This window comes from Hypanus sabinus, chromosome 7, assembly GCF_030144855.1.
Source record: "Hypanus sabinus isolate sHypSab1 chromosome 7, sHypSab1.hap1, whole genome shotgun sequence".
Taxonomy (NCBI): domain Eukaryota; kingdom Metazoa; phylum Chordata; class Chondrichthyes; order Myliobatiformes; family Dasyatidae; genus Hypanus; species Hypanus sabinus.
In genome coordinates this window covers 59195853-59216095 of record NC_082712.1, presented here as the reverse complement: position 1 = coordinate 59216095, position 20243 = coordinate 59195853, and the positions used below count along the sequence as shown (strand labels likewise).

Genomic DNA, 20243 nt, shown 5'->3' with positions numbered 1-20243 from the left:
TTGTAGACAGATATGCAGATGATACAGATTTGCTTTATGGAAAATCATGGTAGTGCCTGTTTTGTGGGAATGCAACTCTTTCCTCCTCAAACACCCCCCCCCCCCCCCCCATGGGGCTTGCCTGCACTTGTGTCAGGTGTCCCCGCAGCCTTCGCTACACCTGAGAAAACGATCTAAATTTGCCCGGCCTCTGCTCTTAGCTAATTATCTGTGATCCAGGGTATCGTATGCCTTTCTGGAGAGTGCACAGAGAAGTTTCACCGGAGACATGCCTGGATTGGAGGGCATTAGGTATAGGGAAAGATTGGATAAGCAGAGATAATTCTCCCTCGAGCAAAGGAGGTTGAGAGATGATCTGACAGTAGGATATAAGATGGTCAGATTCTTTTCTCCAAATGGTAGGAGAATCAAAAAGAGAAGGGATTTAAAGGGGATCTTTTAACATAAAGGGATAACTCAGTCAAACAGGATGCCACATTAAACTAAACCTATCTAACTGCACTTAATCTTTATCCCTCCATCCTCTGCATGTTCATATGCCACTTGGACAACACTGGCATGTCTGCTTCCACACCACCCTTGGCACCCAGTATTATGTGTAGATAAAACAAGTCCTTGTACATTTCCCCTGCTATCTTAAAGCTATGCCCTCTGGCATTTGACGTGTCTAACCTGGTAAAAAGATCATCTACCCTGTCCGTGCCTCATAATCTTATAAACCTCGATCAATCTCCCTCAGCTTCTGATGCTCCAGAGAAAGCAATCCAAGTTTGTCCAACCTCTCCTTGGAGCTGATTTTTGGGAATAACTAAGAGTAATTTTATTACTCAAGTGTATATGCAGTATACAACCCAGAGATTCATCTTCCCACAGACAGCCACAGAACAAAGAAACTCCATGGAATCCGGTGAAAGAAAAACGTCAACCCCCAACACACAGAAGAAAAAGAGAACAAACTGCACAAATGGCAAAAAGAAAGTGTAGAACACCAAGCAAGAAGGTCATTGAAGTAGTCCAGGCACATTCAGTTCATTTCATTCAAGTGCTGTGTTGTTCGTTATTTGCAAGTCACCCCAATCAAAACTATAAAATATCATTGCAAAAAAGGAGCAAGCAGAAACACACGATAATGTGAGCTACGGAGTACAATCCATAAAACGTGCCCACCTGAGCCTGGTTACAGTGGGAAGGCTGCAGCATCCACTAAAGCATTAAACTGGGGCTGTTTCTCTCTTGGGTGGACATGCTCAATTTTGAACGTCTTGTGACAAAGTATGAGAGAGTTATGCCCAATGTCCCAGGCTGTATTTACTCCTCATTCTGCCTCTTAACGATGGAAGATCTGATCTGATCACATTATTTGTGGGAGCTTGCTGTGCACCGATCATGATCTCTAAGTAAGAGCAGTGACCACCCTCTGGAGTACCTATAGTGATCAGATACTCGATAGAAATGCAGGCCTCTTTTTCCTGACAGCCCTGGGAAGGAGCAGGCTGCTGGTGCCATGTAATGACCTTGCTTTTTACAGAAATGTGTGATGACTGCTTGATACCAGAGCATAGGCGAGCATGTGTTTATGTGATATGAATATCAATCCCATCCTTTATTGTACTGCGGATCCTGGAAATGCAAACTGGCCAGCTCAGCACAAGTGCTGAAAAGCATTCCTGTGTTTTAAAAAAAAACACTGTTGAGCTCACTCAGCTCTGACTGCTGGATCAGTTTAGCAAAAGGGAGGGCAATAGTTTGCTTTAATTGTGCTCCTCTCAAACAGTGCCAAGATGGCAGTTTCAAGCAGTAAAAAGCCAATTGATGTATGACTGTAGTTTACCAGTTTGATGTGTTCTTCAAACCCCCTACGTCCCTCCCCCTCTCCCCATATGAGGTGATATACATTTTGAAAGGTTGCATCTTACTTGTGGAGATCCGACTTGTTCAATCTTTCAAAGTCTCTAAAATCAGGTGATACGCTGTTTTCCACAGTGATTTTTATGGGAGTTCACTGTTTCCAATCTTGATGTCACAGTGGTAATGAGAGCTAGGTAATGTTAGAGATCTAGAAAATTATAAGGCTACTCGGAAGGAGCTTAAGAAGGAAATTAGAGCCAGAAGGGGCCATGAAAAGGCCTGGGCTGGCAGAATTAAGGAAAACCCCAAGGCATTCTACAAGTATGTGAAGAACAAGAGGATAAGATGTGAAAGAATAGAACCTATCAAGTGTGACAGTGGGAAAGTGTGTATGGAACCAGAGGAAATAGCAGAGGTACTTAATGAATACTTTACTTCAGTATTCACTATGGAAAATGATCTCAGTGATTGTAGTGATGGCTTGCAGCAGTCTGAAAAGCTTGAGCATGTAGATGTTAAGAAAGAGGATGTGTTGGAGCTTTTGGAAAGCATCAAATTGGATAAGTTGCCGGGACCGGATGAGATGTACCCCAGGCTACTGTGGGAGGCGAGGGAGGAAATTGCTGAGCCTCTGGCAGTGATCTTTGCATCATCAATGGGGACGGGAGAGGTTCCGAAGGATTGGAGGGTTGTGGATGTTGTTCCCTTATTCAAGAAAGAGAGTAGAGATAGCCCAGGAAATTATAGACCAGTGAGTCTTACCTCAGTGGTTGGTAAGTTGATGGAGAAGATCCTGGGAGGCGGGATTTATGAACATTTGGAGAGATGTAAAATGATTAGGAGTAGTCAGCATAAGTGACCGGGATGAGGAAGTGGAGAGATTGGTTAGTAAATTTGCTGATGACACAAAGGTTGGAGGTGTTGTGGATAGTGTGGAGGGCTGTCAGAAGTTACAGCGGGACATTGATAGGATGCAAAACTGGGCTGAGAAGTGGCAGATGGAGTTCAAACCAGATAAGTGTGAAGTGGTTTATTTTGGTAGGTCAAATATAATGGCAGAATATAGTGTTAATGGTAAGACTTTTGGCAGTGTGGAGGATCAGAGGGATCTTGGGGTCTGAGTCTGTAGGATGCTCAAAGCAGCTGTGCAGGTTGATTCTGTGGTTAAGAAGGCGTACGGTGTATTGGCCTTCATCAGTCATGGAATTGAATTTAGGAGCTGAGAGGTAATGTTGCAGCTATATAGGACCCACTTGGAGTACTGTGCTCAGTTCTGGTCGCCTCACTATAGGAAGGATGTGGAAACCATAGAAAGGGTGCAGAGGAGATTTACGAGGATGTTGTCTGGATTGGGGAGCATGCCTTATGAGAATAGGCTGAGTGAACTCGGCCTTTTCTCCTTGGAGCAAAGGAGGATGAGAGGTGACCTGTTAGAGGTGTACAAGATGATGAGAGGCATTGATTGTGTGGATAGTCAGAGACTTTTTCCCATGGCTGAAATGGTTGCCACAAGAGGACACAGGTTTAAGGTGCAGGGGAGTAGGTACAGAGGAGATGTCAGGGGTAAGTATTATACTCAGAGTGGTGAGTGCGTGGAATGGGCTGCCGGCAACAGTGGTGGAGGCAGATACGATAGGGTCTTTTAAGAGACTATTAGATAGGTACATGGAGCTTAGTAAAATAGAGGGCTATAGGTAAACCTAGTAATTTCTATGGTAGGGACGTGTTCAGCATAACTTTGTCAGCCAAAGGGCCTGTATGTTTGCTCAGTGACTTTTCTTATTGGTACAATGCTTTGTGATGTCTATTGGAAACATTGTCAAGTCAAGTCACTTCTTGTTGTCATTTCGACCATAACTGCTGTTACAGTACACAGTAAAAACGAGACAACTTTTTTCAGAACCATGGTGCTATGTGAAACAGTACAAAAACTACACTGAACTACGTGAAAACAACACAGAAAAATACTGCCCTAGACTACAGACCTACCCAGGACTGCATAAAGTGCACAAAACAGTGCAGGCATTACAATAAATAAAAAAACAAGACTAGAGGGCAGTAAGTTGGTGTCAGTCCAGTCTCTGGGTATTGAGGAGTCTGATAGCTTGGGGGAAGAAACTGTTACACAGTCTGGTCGTGAGAGCCCGAATGCTTTGGAGCCTTTTCCCAGATGGCAGGAGGGAAAAGAGTTTGTATGAGGGGTGCATGGGGTCCTTCATAATGCTGTTATTGTGCAGATGCAGCATGTAGTGTGAATGTCCGTAATGGCTGGAAGAGAGACCCTGATGATCTTCTAGGCTGACCTCAATATCCGCACAGTCAGATGATGTTGTCCTGATGATTTTCTGAATGCCCTTTCACATATAGCACAATACAGGCCCTTCGGCCCACAAAGCTGTGCCAAACATGTTCTTACCTGAGAAATTACCTAGAGTTACCCATAGCCCTCTATTTTCCTAATCTCCATGTACCTGTCCAGGGGTCTCTTAAAAAGACCCTATTGTATCCGCTTCCACCACTGTCGCCAGCAGCCTATTTCATGCACTCACCACTCTCTACATTAAAATTTTTTTTACCCCTGACATCTTCTCTGTACCTCCTTCTAAGCTCCTTAAAATTGTGCCCTTTCATGCTAGTGATTTCAGCCCTGGGGAAAAAGCCTCTGACTATTCACATTATCAATGCCTCTCATCATTTTGTACACCTCTATCAGGTCACCTCTCGTCCTCCGTCACTCCAAGGAGAAAAGGCCGAGTTCACTCAACTTATTCTCATAAGGCATGCTTACCAATCCAGGCAACATCCTTGTAAATCTCCTCTGCACCCTTTCTATGGTTTCCACGCCCTTCCTATAGTGAGGTGACCGGAACTGAGCACAGTACTCCATGTGGGTTCTGACCAGGTTCCTATATAGCTGCAACATTAGCTCTCAGCTCCTAAACTCACTCCCACGATTGATGAAGGCCAATGCACTGTATGTTTTCTTAACCACAGCATCAACCTGTGCTGCAGCTTTGAGCATCTTATTGACTTAGACCCCAAGATCCTTCTGATCCTTCACACTGCCATGAGTGTTACCATTAATACTATATTCTGCCACCATATTTGACCTACCAAAATGAACGTGATTTTTAAAGTAGGATCCATGATAGTAAAAAATTCACAGGAAACATTACCCAGACAGTGTGGGACTCAGTCCGGTAGAATATAGTTGAGGTGGAGGTGTTTTAAGCATGAAGCTAGGTAAACAGATGGGGGATAAAGGAAAGTAAGAAAATCACAGGGGAAGGTGAAGAAAGGTAGGAGGAGGTGACGTGGAGAATAAACATGACTGGGATCAGATAGAAGGACTGTTGTTTTGTAAGGGCATCACCTCTGAGCTGTAGCATGGTTTAAGTAATGAGCTGGTTTTACTGTTGTACATGTTCTGTAAATTCAGAAAAAAAGGCAATTTTTTTTTTGCTCATGTTAAGTTGGCTGCAGTTTCGCTTCCTCGACTTATGTTTATAACTGGGGTTTTCAGCAGATCTGCAGAAGGAAGCTCGGCACAACTTAGAATGTGATAGGATTGATGTTCATGATCTACAAAAGGAAAGTTACCACACTATCCAGGAGAGTGAAGGAGCAGGTCTGAAAAGTGATGGCATTCAGGAGGCCACTTGGTGCATTGTGCTCTGACTTTTCATAAGAATTTCTAGTAGTCCCATTTCCTCCTGCGTTTTACTGCTTGCCATGTAAGTATTTTAACATTTGTTTGTTTATCCAGCTCCATTTTTAAAATTGTAGTTAAATCTGTTTCTGTTGTCCTTTTGAGGTACTTTGTTCTTGATCACATCTCGCTGTGTACGAATGATTTGTCCTTGTCTCCACTCTGCTTCCTTCCTCAAAACCCTTAAATGTCTGACCATTGGTCACGGGCTCCTCTGTCAGAGGAAACAGCTTTTGACTTGTTGAAAACCATTCCTGGTTTCTCCTGTTAAATCTTTCAGCACCTAAAGAAGATGGCTCTAGTTGTTTCAGCATTGCAATATTGCTCTGTCCGCCAGAAGAAATGGGATCTCCCAGTGGCCACCCATTTTAATTCCACTTTCCGTTTCCATTCCTATATATCAGTCCACGGCTGCCTCTATTGCTGCAATGAAGTCACATTCCAGTTAGAGGAGCAACACCTTGTATTCCATCTGGGTAGCCTCCAACCTGATGGCATGAACATTGATTTCTCAAACTTCCAGTAATGCCCCCCCCTTCATCATTCCCCCATCCCCTTATTCCTCTTTCATCTTATCTCCTTGCTTGCCTATTGCCTCCCTCTGTTGCTTCTCCCCTCCTCCCCATCTTTCTTCCATGGCCTTCTATCCTCCTCCTTCAGCCCTTAACAGCTTTTACTTCATCCATCCCCTCCCAGTTTCACCTATTACCTTGTATTTCGCTCCCCCCCCCCACCATCTTTTAAATCTACTCATCTTTTTTTTATCTCCAGTCCAGCTGAAGAGTCTTGGCCCAAAACATCGACTTTACTTTTTTCCATAGATGCTGCCTGGCCAGCTGAGTTCCTCCAGCATCTTGTGTGTGCCTCTTGCTTGCAATATGACTGCAATATGTTGTTATCCACTAGACATCATGAACTGGGGATAGGCCTTTCAGCCCCTTGAGCCTAATCTAAAGTTTGCCCTTATTGAGAAGAATTTCAAATACTTGTTCTGAGGGAATTTTTACCTCATTACTATTGTTCAGCTTAATTTTTTAAGCAATAACCTCTAGTTCTAGATTCCCCCCCTCAGAGAGAACATCCTCGCTCTAACCACCTATGCTTCAGTCAAGTCTCCTCTCACACATCCTTAGCTTGTTTCTTTCCTAATAAGCCAGCCTGTCTTTTCTAGGCACCAGCTAAATGACCCTTCTGTGAATTGCATCCAATGTAATAACCTTGTCCTTAATTAATGGGGATCAATATTGTACAGAGTACTGCAGATGTGGCCTCATCATTATCCCATATGATTGTGACATGGCCTCCCTGGTTTTGTATTCAATACTCCTTATGACCTGTTTGGCTATTTATTTTGTCTACCTGTCTACTTACTTTTCACAAATTAGACTCTAATCCCTCGGTGTCTGAAAGCTGTGCAATCTCTCACTGTTCTGATGATGCACGCTGCTTCAATTTAAAATGGACAGTTTTACATTTCCCCACATCTTCTCCATTTCATTAATCTTGATCTACTCGCATAACACACACACATAAATGTATTCCTCTCTTGCCTCCTTGTTTCCTCTTCACAACTTTTTCTTCTCTTGCCTTTGTGTCATCAGCAAATTTAGCAGTCTCAGTAATTGGTCACTTGCTGTTAGTTGTGACAGGGAGTAGTTTGGCAAGTCTCCTCCACATCCTTTCCAAGTCCTTGATAACTGTTCACTGGTCTTAATACACAAGCTGAGACCTAACCCATGGTTCTGTTGAGGTCCTACATAATTTCCAACTCTATTTATAGAGTGTGACATCTTGCATGATATTTTTTAAACAGCTCTTTCAAATCTGTCTTGACACTCAGCCCCTCTCCTTTCCACTTTGTCTCACTGTTCCTGATTTCCTATTAACCATCTGATGTGAGTGAGAAGAACTCAGAGCCGGTGGTGAGCGGGATCTTCAGCCCTTAACACCCAGTGGTGAAGCTCTTATCTTGTTCGGTGAAGTTAGCTAAAGGAAGATCAGGTCCTTCAAAGTGACTGTTGGATCCTGGTGAGAATTTTTCTATAGCTCTTTATATACTTTGAGAATTTTTTACTTTCCTATTTTTGGTGATGGCGTGTGCAGGAATCAAGACTTGGAGTTAGATATTTAGAGCAGGGAATCAGGCTCTTCAGCCCATCAGCTTGATGCTGACCATCAACATGTTAACACAAATTCAACTTTTCGAACACTCTCCCTATTCCCATCAACTACCCCCAACCCATACACATGGGGGAGTGGGTAGAGGTGTAATTTTTAGTGATCAGTGAACCTAGCAATTTGCATAAACTTGGGAAGTAGGACGGAACTGGGGCATCGGCGGAAACCCTCAGGGCTTCAGACAAACTTGTGCTGGACTGGCCTGTGGGAGCGACGAACCTGTGGCAGCAGCTTCCCTTTTGTGATTTCTACATTATTATCTGTCAGGCACTCTGTTGTGTCCCCTCAGTATTACTCCTTTGACAGTGCAGTGCTTCCTGAACACTGCCTGTCCAATAGTATGATGTTCCCTTAGTACTGCTGCTCCCCCATCTCTTCACTCTGCCAGTCCAAGGTTGCCTTGTGTTGTCCATCTGTTGATAGTGCTCTGTCTCTACTCTTTACCCACCCCACAGCAATGGCCCAATATCTCTATTCCAGCATAGACTATCACTTGCTTCCTACATAAGTATTTGTGGTTTGTCTGTTTTCTCAACCCAGTATTGGGCAGTTTGCACAAGGTTGGATGGGAGCTTAGAGTTGCAGGGGGATGGGAACTAGAGTGCTACGACACACCGTGGAGAGGTTGTGGAGACAGATGTAGTTAAGACCTCAGACAAAGTCAGGAATCAAATGATTGAGCAGACTGTCTCTAGTGTCCTGTGCTGCATGTACTTCAATGCAAGAAGTATCATAGAAAAGGCAGACGAGCTCAGGGCATTGATCAACACCTGGAATTAGGATATCATAGCCATTAGTGACACTTGGTTGCAGGAGGGACTGCAACTGGCAGCTCATTATTCTGGGATTCTGTTGCTTTAGATGTGACCGTGTGGAAGGGACTGTAGGAGGAGGGGTGGCATTACAAGTCAAGTCAAATGTCACGGCAGTACTCAGTCAGGACAGACTGGAGAACTCATCTAGTGAGGCATTATGGGTGGAACTGAGTAATAGGAAAGGTCTGGGTTTAATGAGGTGATATTTCAGACCACCCAACAATCCTCAGGATTTAGAGGAACAGAGTTACAAACAGATTGCAGGCTGTTGCAAGAAACAGAAGGTTATTATAAAGTAGGTAATTTTAACTTTCCACATTGACTGGAACTCCTATATAGTAAAAGGATGAGATGGGATAGATTTTGTCATGTGTAAAAGAAACTTTCCTTTATCAGTACATAGAACTCCCGTACATGATACTTGTTCTGCTACTAGGGAATGAGACAGGGTAGGTGATGGAAGTTTGTGCAGTGAAGACTTTGAAACTAATGCCATTGTGATCACTAGATTCAAAGTAAATATGCAAAAAGTACGTCTGGCCCTCGGGTTGAGATTCTAACTTGAAGAAAGGCCAATTTTAATGTTACCAGAAAGGATCTGGCAAGTGTGGATTGGGACAGGCTGTTTTCTGGCAAAGGTGTACTTGGCAGGTGGGAGACCTTCAAATTTTGTGAGAACAGAGCTTGCGTCCGCCTGTCAAAACAAAAGGTAAAGTAAACAGGAATAGCGAACCTTGGTTTTTAAGAAATATTGAGGCCCTGGTTAAATTTTAAAAAAAGGCCATTGTAGATATAGGCAGATAAGAACAAATGAGGTGCTAATGGAGTTATAGAAACGCAAGAGAACACTAAAGAAATCAGAAGGGCTAAATAAGGCATGATGTTCCCTTAGCAGACAAAGTGAAGAAGGATCCTAAGGGATTCTACAGATATGTAAAGAGCAAAAGGATTGCAAGAGACAAAAATTTTTCTGGAAGCTCAGAATGGTAATCCATCTGTGGAGCCAAAAGGTAAAGAAAACACGTAGGGAACACACGTGGACAGTGCTTCTCCCTATAGATGCTGCCTGGCCTGCTGTGCTTCACCAGCATTTTGCGTGTGTTGCTTGAATTTCCAGCATCTGCAGATTTCCTCCTGTTTACATGTAGGGAACCGCTGTTTTTAAGAAATGTTGAAGGCCTGGTTAAGAAATAAAAGGAAGACCATTGCAGGTATAGGCAAGTGTGCCATGGAGATCGGTGCTGATTCTGTTGTTGTTTGGTTAACTGGATCAGCAAATTTATGGATGACACCAATATTGGGGGTGTAGTGGATAGTGAGGAAAACCTTCGTGGCTTGCTCCAGGATCTGGACCAGCTGGAAAAATGGCAGGTGGAATTTAATGTAGACAAGTTAAGAGGGGTTGCACTTTGGAAGGATCAGCCAGGGTAATGAAAGCTGATTTCATTGTTTGAGAAGTTGGTATCGGTTCATGGATGATGTTGATATGGAAGGCTATGGTCCTGGTGGAGGTCAGTGGGAGAAGGCCATTTAAATGGCTCGCCATGGTCCAGATGGACCAAAGGGCATGTTTCTCTGCTGACCCAAAACTCCATTACCTGCTCTCACACCATCCTGTTCCCTGCAGAGTATTCCAGGGACAGTTCTACAAAGTGGAGCAGACTCCCAGCTGATCCACAGAGTGTTGCACTCCCCCCCCCCCCTCCCCCGCACCAATCTTTAGCTGGTAGGCTGCAGTCTTGAGGGCAGTGACATCTGGTGACGACCTTCCTTGGGTCTGCCGGCTGTCACAGCTCTCAATGAATTTGAACCTCAGTGACCGAGAACAATGAGTTTGCTTCCAAGGAACCTCAGTATGGAGTCCTCAGAAGTAGAAGCAGTTAGTTTCCTTGCGTCTCAGATGCTATTCTTCCTCGCAAGCAACTCCTCCTTCCTCTTCTGAGTTCTCTCACACCAAGAGCTTGTCTTCATCTCTGAACTCCAGCTCTTCCAAGAGGCGCTTGCACTACTGAAGGAGGCCAGTTGGAACAAAGCCCAGAAAGGATAATTACTGGTCTCTGTTCTGGACGCTGTGATGCTCTTTCAGGAGCTCACTCTGCTTTGATTAGCCCGTGCATAAATTCTGCTAAATTGTCACTTCCACAAGAGGAAATGCCACTGTGCTCTGTATTTGATGATTATTTTCTTTTTACCCAGGCAGACTTCTCAACGTTCACTTTATTTTGAGCTGGGTGGGTGGGTTTTGAGGAGGCTGCTTTGTCTGTTATGAGTATCTGAAAGGGCCTGTTATAATCCACACGGCTGAGCTGTTGTTCCCTACAGGGCAATTCCAGGCCGAGATGGCATTGCATTTTGATGTCAGACTGGCCCAAAGGATTCCAAGAGGTCGGCTAGTGGGTGGAATCAGATAATGTCCTTCCAGTATCTGTCACCTCCACCAGACTTACTCTCTGAGTGACTTTCATGTTCTTTGCTTCATGGCTGTCCGGAGAATTACAGATTTCAGAGTTGTATATAGATACATGCTTTGATAATAAATTAACCTTTGAGCCAGCTACATCATCCTCTTAATGTATCCACCTTCCTCCAATTTTGGCCCCGGAGCACCCCATTTTCTGTGGTTGCTATGGGCGGGATACCTTCAAAGGCCAAGGTTGAAAACTCTGAAAATTGCTCCCTAATCTTGAGCCATACTTAAAGGGCCTAGAAAATAGGCCTGTGGCGACCCATTTCCTGGCGCATCCGAACCGACTCACAATTAGATAGCCTACGGGGGTTTGCGAGCACAGAGCTTTGGAGCCTCTGCGCCGCGGGGGGCAGGTTGAGAGAGGCTTAAAAGTGAGGCTGAAGATTTCGAATAAAGTTTTTTCCTTCGACTGCAGTTACCGACTCCGTGTCGTAATTTTAGCGCTGCATGTAGCACACCGCTACAGGCCTTTCATTCCAACTCCTCCATGCTGATTAAGGTGCCTTAGCTCAGCTAGGCCCTCTAAATGTTTCATACCCATATACTTTTCCAAATGACTTTTAAATGTACCTACCTCTACCACTTCCTGTGGCAGTTATTTCATATATTTACTGTTTTGAGTGGGGGGGGGCACAGGGGAGTTTAAACTATACTCAGTTGAAGATTTAGTCTCTAGTCCTGCTCTCAAATCAATCAGCTGGTATCAGGTTTTATCTGTGATTGCACTTGTGTGGAGTGTCTGATCATGTGAAAAGTACTGTTGACATTCAGGGGTGGGCTGTTGTTTCTTCCTTCTCCCATTGCCGTTAAGCCCATAAGGGGAGAGGGAGGGAGCATGGAGATTCGTGTGTGGGATCGGGTGGAAGTTCTCGGCTATAGAACAGTGATTCTGTTTCTGGTTTTGTGGGCAGCTGTACTATCCTCTTCTGTGGTCTGCTGCTTTTCCTTGCTTCACGTGTAAGCATGTTACCGTTCAGAATTCTGCTCAAATCCCAATTTTTTTTTCTATTTCTCACCGATCAGCCCATGATCACTAATCTGCACGAGTTCTCACTCTCATTATCCTTTTAAGACATCACCCTTGTCCTTAAATCTCAGTGTGAGGATTGATGACACTGAACCTGATAGGTATAAAAGGTCTTTATCCATCACGCCAAGCAGGCGTTCGACATTTTAAGGAGATGCTGTTGAATTCAAAATACAGCAAGTTTTTAAACTGTTACGGACCAAGATGCCATCAGGTGACTCAATGCAAATTTTGTGCCTGGCAAATGGTTCCAATGAGTTGTGTATTTCCGGTAAGAATACAGTGTAACAGAATAAGGCAAATGTTCTGAATGTTCAAACAGCTCTTATCTTCAGAGGACAGAGAACCCAGACACCCAAGGGCTGATCCCCTTCATTCTGAAGACCGTAAGATATAGGAGCGGAATTAGGCCATTTGGCTCATTGAGTCTGCTCATCAGCCTCTGCCTTAAGTATACCTAAATTGGCACCAAATTTCCCAGATTAACCACTCTGGCTAAAGAAATTTCTCCTCATCTTCATTCTGAGGCTGTGTCATCTGGTTTTAGACTCCCCCACCACAGGAAGCATCCTCTCCATATCCACTCTATCAAGGCCTTTCAACATTTAGTAGTTTTCAATGAAGTCACCCCTTGTTCTTCTGAATTGATGGAGCAGATATAAATATGCCTGCGCCCATGTTTGATGTGCTAAGTGAAAATAGAAGTGGGGACTTCCTTGAAATCAGACACAATGGTGTAAAGTGACTTAGCTGGTGTCTGTTGCTTGGTTTGATATAGGCCGATTAACCTACTTCATTTCGTTTCACTTGCCTGATGCACAAGGATGTCTTGTGCTCTTAACAGTTGGCAAATGATATCTCTTAAACATTCGGCCTTCTGCTGTGGCCCAGTGACCTGTAGACAGAACTGTCTGTTACCAAGCTGACCTTTCGAGAGCTTTCCAGGAGTGAACATCGCCAGAAGCCAGCCCTGGTCCAATCGGTTTGATATTACGGCTGAGAAAGCTCACCAGCACTTCTTCTTGAGGCCAAAGAAATTTGGCATGTCCCTTTGTCCCTGACCAATTTTCATTGATGCACTATAGAAAGCATCTTATCGAGATGCATCATGGCAACTGTTGTGTCCATGACGGCACTAAACTGCAGAGTTGTGGACACACTCAGCACATCACAGAAACCATCTTCCATCCATGGACTCTGCCTGTACCTCTCACTGGTTCAGTATAGCAGCCAGCATAGTCAAGGACCTCACCCGTCCTAGAGATCCTCTCTCTCCCCTCTCCCCTCTCTAGAAGATGCAAAAGCCTGAAAGCATGTGTCACCAGACTTCAATCCCTCTGTTATAAAACTATTGAACTGTTCCCTAGTGCAGTAAGTTGGACTTTTGACCCTACTCTTTGCCTCATTATGATATTGCCCCTCATTATGCCTGCACTGCTCTTTCTCTTTAACTGTAGCACTTGAATCTGCACCCTGCTATTGTCCTGCCTTAATACGCTGTAATGAGTTGATTTGCATGAGTGGTAGGCAACGAGTTATTTTTGCAGTACAGTCGGCCCTCCTTATCCGCAGATTCCGCATGCGTGGATTCAACCAATCGCAGATCGGGAAAACCCGGAAGTTCTCTCTCCAGCACTCGTTGTTTGAGCGTGTACAGACTATTTTTTCTTGCCATTATTCCCTAAACAATACAGTATAACAACTATTTACATAGCATTTACATTGTATTAGGTATAAGTAATTTAGAAATGACTTAAAAGTACAGGCAGTCCCCGGGTCATGAATGAGTTCCATTCATGAGTCCGTCTTTAAGTCGGAACAGGTACATCTGGTATTATTTGGAGTCAGTTAGTCAAACATTTTTCTTAGTATATAGTACATATTTTACCTTTCTATGCATTTAAAACACTTAAGAAACATACTTATTTCAATCATTAAACCTCTGCGTTGCTTAGTAATAATTGTAGCTTTCATCAGGGCAGGGCCTTTCACATGCTCCATTAAAATTGTTCCGATCGTTGACTGACATAGCCTAACACTTTTCCAGTGACCGATGGCATCTCACCTCTTTCCAATTGCTTTATTTCTTCCACCTTATTTTCAATCGCGATTGTGATTATTTTCGTGAATAGAAACACTGCGGATTCAGAGCTTCACCGCCGGGTCCTAATGTCCACCGCACTGAGACAGGTTAAATAAGGGACTTGAGCATCCGTGATTTTTGGTATCCGCGGAGGGTCTCGGAACCAATCCCCCGTGGATAAGGAGGGCCGCCTGTACTTTGATACACGTGACAATAATAATCTGATGTACCCTTAAATTTCAAAATTGTTACTAATAATTTAAATTGGAACTGAAGACAGGTTTTCACTCGAATTAATGCCTATTTATTTGCGTAATTTTTCTAATGCCCTACGTTGTTTCACCCGAACTCCTCAATCTTTAAAACCTTTTGAAATGTCTACAGTCTCTGAGAACACTGGACTCTTCCAATCCCTAATTTTAATCGCTGTATGACTGGCCCTGCTTTTGGTCATCTGACCTGACAGTTTGCATTAGATCTGGCATGTTTGTTTAATAAATGACGGCCCTGCCGTCAATACATTCTTCCCCAAAGTAGAAGAATTTCAGTCATCACATCTTTACGGTTGTTCATGGTTTTAACAGAGCTAGGCAGCATTTATAATTTTCAATGTTAACAGTTGCCTGGCTGCAGATAATGAAACAATTAGGGTTTTTAAAAAAAATCTTGCTCTTCTCTCTCTGCTTTCTTTTGTAACCTCTGCCAGGTCTACAAGCTACATATTCCTCCACTTTGCTATTTTTGGCCTCTTGGCCATCACTGAATATAACCTCTCCGTTAATGTTAGGTGTACTTTAGTTGTCAACGCCTCAGGCACTAGATTTCTTTCCAAACCTTCCTGGACCACACTCCTCTCTTCAAGTTACTGCTGAATATCCTCATTGATTAAAACTTTGGTTGCCTGTATGATATCTCCTTGGTGAAATTTTGACTGATTGTTCTGGTGTGACGTTATGTTAAAGGCCCAATAAGTGCAGGATGCTGTTGCCGTGTTAATAAGAGAGCTAGAGCACAGCCAACATGTTGACATAGAACACAGGCTCCCAGTATGCACACCACAGAACTGAGTTGTAAACATGTAACCCTCCCAAGGGAGAGGGGGCATATGGGAAAAGAAACTGAAAAAAAAAATACGCTGTCATTTTCCTAGTTAGCGTGACTAAGGTTAGAAGACTTGTAATTATTCTTGCTGCTTCATCTCCAAGCTTTGGCCAGTGTGTCGAAGGTAAGGTGAATGAGTATTAAGTGTGCATTGCGTGCCAGTACCGTGAAGTACTTTGCAGTAAGCTCATTGGCTGCCTTGATTGCTTGCATCACAGCAAGCTCCCAAAACCAGGATTGTGAGGAGGTAAGAGAATTTGTTCTTTTTAGTGATTTGACGGCTGCGTATTAGTCCAGGACACCTGTTCTTCAAAATATTGGCTGTGAGATGCATTGATATACCTCGCGAAAGACAGGGTTTCATTTTAGCAACTCTCCTGAAGCAACCCAGCACATCGAAGTGCGATAAAGTTCCAGTAATCTAGCGACCAATTTTACGACATTTGTTCCCACTCCTCAGTCTGTGACGTGAGCCAGGAGTCCAGAGTACAAGCCAGATCCAGGGTGTTGGGAGTTTCGTCAGGGCTGGGATCCACGCAATGGAACCCAGCCCACCTGGATCAGTAAAGTGGGTCAGTTTGCAGCCAGAACCAGTGTCTGGGGTGCTTGTATATTTCCTCCTCCTTTAAACCAGGGGTTTACGACATTTTTGATGCCATGGACCCTTACCATTAACTGAAAGGTCTGTGTTTCTTTGAAAATTTGCTATACTGTGCAACATGTTTTTTAAAAAAAGTGAAATAATTATGTGATTGGGCATTAATGTATCCAGTATTCCAGTAGTCCATAAAATCTCATTCAACATTACTAAAATCCAAAGGGTGCTGCATTACCACAAAGTGTCAGCCAAGAACAAAGTCAAGGTAAAGTTGTCATCAAAGTACATATATGGCACCATATATTACCTTGAGATTCATTTTCTTGCAGGCATTTAAAGGAAAATAATGAAGTACACTAGAATTTATGATAAGCTATATATAATGACTGACAATGTGCAAAGGTAGACAAATCGTGACAATAAGGAAATAAATAATTCTGAGAACATCAGTTGTTGTAAATAATACTGAGAACTTGACTTGAAAGCAAGTCTATAGGTTGTGAAGTCAGCTCAGCATTGAGGTGAGACGTTATCCACACTGGTTCAGGAGCCTGATGGTTTGAAAGGTAATAACTGGTTCCTGAACCTCGTGGTATGGGATCTTTTTCTTTTTTCTTTCTAAATCTTTTTATTAATAATAATATGGACAGAATACAGATGATATATTGATAAAGAAATTACCAACATACACATTCTATTACATATGAAAAAAAACCATACATAATAGTTACAATATAAATGAGTTTACCAAGACATAAGCCATAAGATATATGTATGGACATAGTAAATCTAAATATTTCATAATGTATAATATAAAAAAAACAGAAAAAAGAAAGAAAACAAAACAAAAAAAAATTTATATAATGCAAAACTAACTAATCTAATCTAATAACTATAGCTAATAAGTAATATAAAAGAAAAAAAAACAAACAAAAGAGAAGGAAAAAAAAAGTGGGCTGTTTATAATATCTCACAAAAATAAGTATTCATCAATGCCGTCACTTCCGGTCCTCTCAAAATACATAAGCTAAAAGCTGGGAAATCAAATGTACTTGGCACAGGGTCATATTACATCATATGAAAATGTTGAATAAATGGTCTCCATAACTTTTCAAATTTAATAGAAGTCTCAAAAGTACCACTTCTAATTTTTTCTAAATTTAAACATAACATAGTTTGAGAGAACCAATTAAATACAGTGGGAGGATCAATTTCTTTCCAATTCAACAATATAGATCTTCTAGCCATCAAAGTTAGAAATGCAAGTGGTATGGGATCTAAGGCTTTCCCCGCCTTCCGGATGATGGTAATGAGATGAGAGTGTGGCCTGGAGCATGGGTCCTTAATGATGGATGCTGCTTTCTTGTGTCAGTGCTCCTTGTAGATGTGCTCGGTGGTGTGGGAGGCTTTGCCTGTGATGTACCTATCAGTTCAAAAGCAGAATCACATTTAATATCACTGGCATAGGCTGTGAAATTTGAATTGCACTGTACTGCTGTCACAAAGCATAATACAGTCACTGTGTGTGTGTGTGCAAACAGAGGGGAAGAGTACTGACGTAATATACATGGGTTCATTTGACTATTCAGAAATGTGTTGGAAGGGAAAAAACTTAATGCTCCTGTACCACCACTTTGATGGTAGCAGTGAGAAAAGAGCATGTCCTGAGTGATGGGGGTCCTTTTTGCAGACTTTTCCATTCCTGGGCATTAGTGGTTCCATACCAGTTTGTGATGCAAGCAGTCAGGATAGTCTCCACTGTGCCTTCTTTGTGATAGTACTTGTAATCTGATCCTAGGGCTAATCTTCCGATAATGGTAATGGCAAGGAATTTAAAGCTACTGACCCTCTCCACCTCTGTCCCCCTGATGAGGACCAGCTCACAGACCTCCAGACTCTTCCTCCTGTAGTGAATAATCAGCTCTCTGGTTCTGCTGATGTTGAGTGAGAGTTTATTGTTGTGACAGCATTCAGTCGGATTTTCAATCTCCCTCTTATATACTAATGTGTTACCACCTTTAATTTGGCCAACAACAGTATTGCCATCAGCAAAATAAAGGGAGTAGAGCTGGGGGGCTAAGTACATAGCCTTGTGATGCACCTGTGTTGATGTTAATTGTGGAGGAGATGTAGTTGCCAATCTGAACTGACTGGGATCTGCAAATAAAGAAATCAAGAATCCATTTGTACAGGGAGGTATCGAGTATCTTGAGCTGCCAAGAAATGAAGCCCTAGAATGCATCCTCTGTGCTTGTTGAATTTTCAGTAAGTGGAAGAAGTCTTCTGTTAAGCCTCTGTCTTAACTCTGGCTCTTTCAGAAATGAAGTGGTCCTGGGAGATTGCTTCAAAAACCAATGCCTTCAGCATGAGTCTGCTTCATGACACAGGGCTTTTGGTGACGGTGCAATATGAGAGAAGCTCTCCATTCTCTCCATCCCTTAGCATTTGCCACCTGACCAGACTTTTGTCCTTGCTAGATGAGGATGCCCCCATGTCGGCTGCCCCGCAGAGTGTTATACGGCCAGCTGCATCATGGTCGACGGTCAGCTGGAGGGTAGAAGAAACGCTATAAGGATCAGATGAAGAATGCTTTAAGGAAGTGCAAGATCAGACCCACGGACCTGGAGGATGTTGCTGCTGACTGTATCACTTGGCAACAGCTGTGTAGGGACGGGGTTCATATTCTGGAGAAGGAAAGAACAACCAGAAGACAGCAGAAGAGAGCCAGGAGAAATGCAGCCATGGTTGCCACCACTACCACATATACATGTCCCACCTGGAATAGAGCTTGTTGGTCCAGGATAGGACTGTATAGTCATCAAAGATCTCACCGTTAAAGGAGTGGATGTTGTCATTGGATTTCGATGGACAACCGAAGAAGAAGGAGCTGTTTTATTTGTGGAACATCTTCATGTGATTTGCTATGTCTGAAGCTCTATATAAATGCAAGATGTTGTTGCAGCTGCTACAGGTTAACAAACCCAGATTACAAGAGTAAATTTCAGCCGACATTGGCAGCTGTGCTGTAGCCAAGTTTTGGAGCCTCTTGGGTTTTTGATTTGCTTTTCATTCTCTTTCCCAGGATATCTGATTGGTTCTGTCCCCAGAAGGGTGAAATTGTGAGTATAGACTCTGTGTCATATTTGGGCTTGAAGTGGTCTCCCACGACTGCTTTATTTTTGGAAGGGCCAAAGTTAAGGCAGAGGCCTAACAGTAGACGTTTCTGTCTTCCTACATATTCAGTATCTCAACTACTCAGTTGTAATAATATTAAAAATATTAAGTACTTTATTGATCCTGAATGGGAAATTCTTTTGTTACATCAGCATTTAAAAACGCACTTAACAGTGTGTAGACTTAACTAGTAATAAAGTACAGAATAATAATTTACCAATGTGCAAAATGTATGAAATAATAAAGCAGAGACTATTGTACAATGAAGTGTGTTCTCCTGTCGCACAGATGAACTCTTGTATATGCTTATTGCATTTGCTAGGAAAGATATTTTGTAATGATCCTTGTGACAGCGGAGCTGAATAAGTCTGTTTGAAAAAGTGTTTCTCTGCTTATTCAGTGGGTCATGGAGAGGATGTGCCTGATTGTCCATAATAGATAACAGTTTGTTTAGCGACCTCCTCTCCTCCACTACCTCAAAAGAGCCCAGGTTGGAGCCAAGGACGAATCCAACCTTTTTGATGAATTTGTTTAGTCTTTTTGCACCACCAGTACAATGCTGTGCTCCCCTAACATAAAGCAGCAAAGAAAACTGCTCTTGCTACAACAGACTGATAAAAACCTCCTACACACATTAAAGTATCTCAACTTCCTTAGAAAATGGAGTCTGCTCATCTCCTCCTTGTAGATGGCTTTGGTATTGGTTTTCCAGTCAAATTTGTTGTTGAGGTGTAGTAGACAGCTGTCGATCTCAGGGGATCATGGGTTTGCACCTCTGGTGGTCTGTGGCTTCTCCAGGGTGAAAGCCTGGGCAGGAAGGTTTGAAGAACCGGCTATTGCCCATTTAACGGGCTCTCCCTCTCCACTTCACTGATGTAGCCCAAGGGAAGGGCAAGCGTCGATGCAGCTTGGCACCAGTGTCTTTGCAGAGGTTGCCAGAGTGAAGCTGTAAACAACATCAAACTGTCTTAGGGACCCTGGCTCCGGATTTCTTCCCTGGGGTTTACTCCCAAAACCTTTCCCATGGCCACAAGGCAGCAGATGTTTAAAATCAGTGCTTTCCTTCTCCTAGGCGGGCTGCTGTCCAAGGCTGATGAGCCCCACCTGCCCGAAGCAGCTGGTTTTGAGGAGCCAGTGGTCTGCCTTTGCCCCTTGTCAGTAGATGCAGTCCTGCTGGGCCTAGTAGCTAAGCCACATGCGAAGGCCAAGAGTTTGACTTGGTTGTTAGAGATGCACTCCATTT

At 43.1% G+C, this 20243-nt stretch overlaps 1 protein-coding gene across 8 annotated transcripts in view; it reads left to right on the top strand.

Annotated features, from left to right (window-relative positions):
- The window catches only part of LOC132396800 (amyloid-beta A4 precursor protein-binding family A member 1-like), a 198926-nt gene that overhangs the window by 51922 nt on the left and 126761 nt on the right, over window positions 1–20243 (top strand). The window contains exon 1 of one of the 8 annotated variants that reach the window (XM_059974745.1): window positions 5572–5582. The exons of the other annotated variants lie outside the window; for them this stretch is intronic. The gene's annotated coding sequence lies outside the window, so the exon portion shown is untranslated. Of the gene's footprint in view, window positions 1–5571; window positions 5583–20243 lie in introns of those variants that run through there. 8 annotated transcript variants of the gene reach the window in all.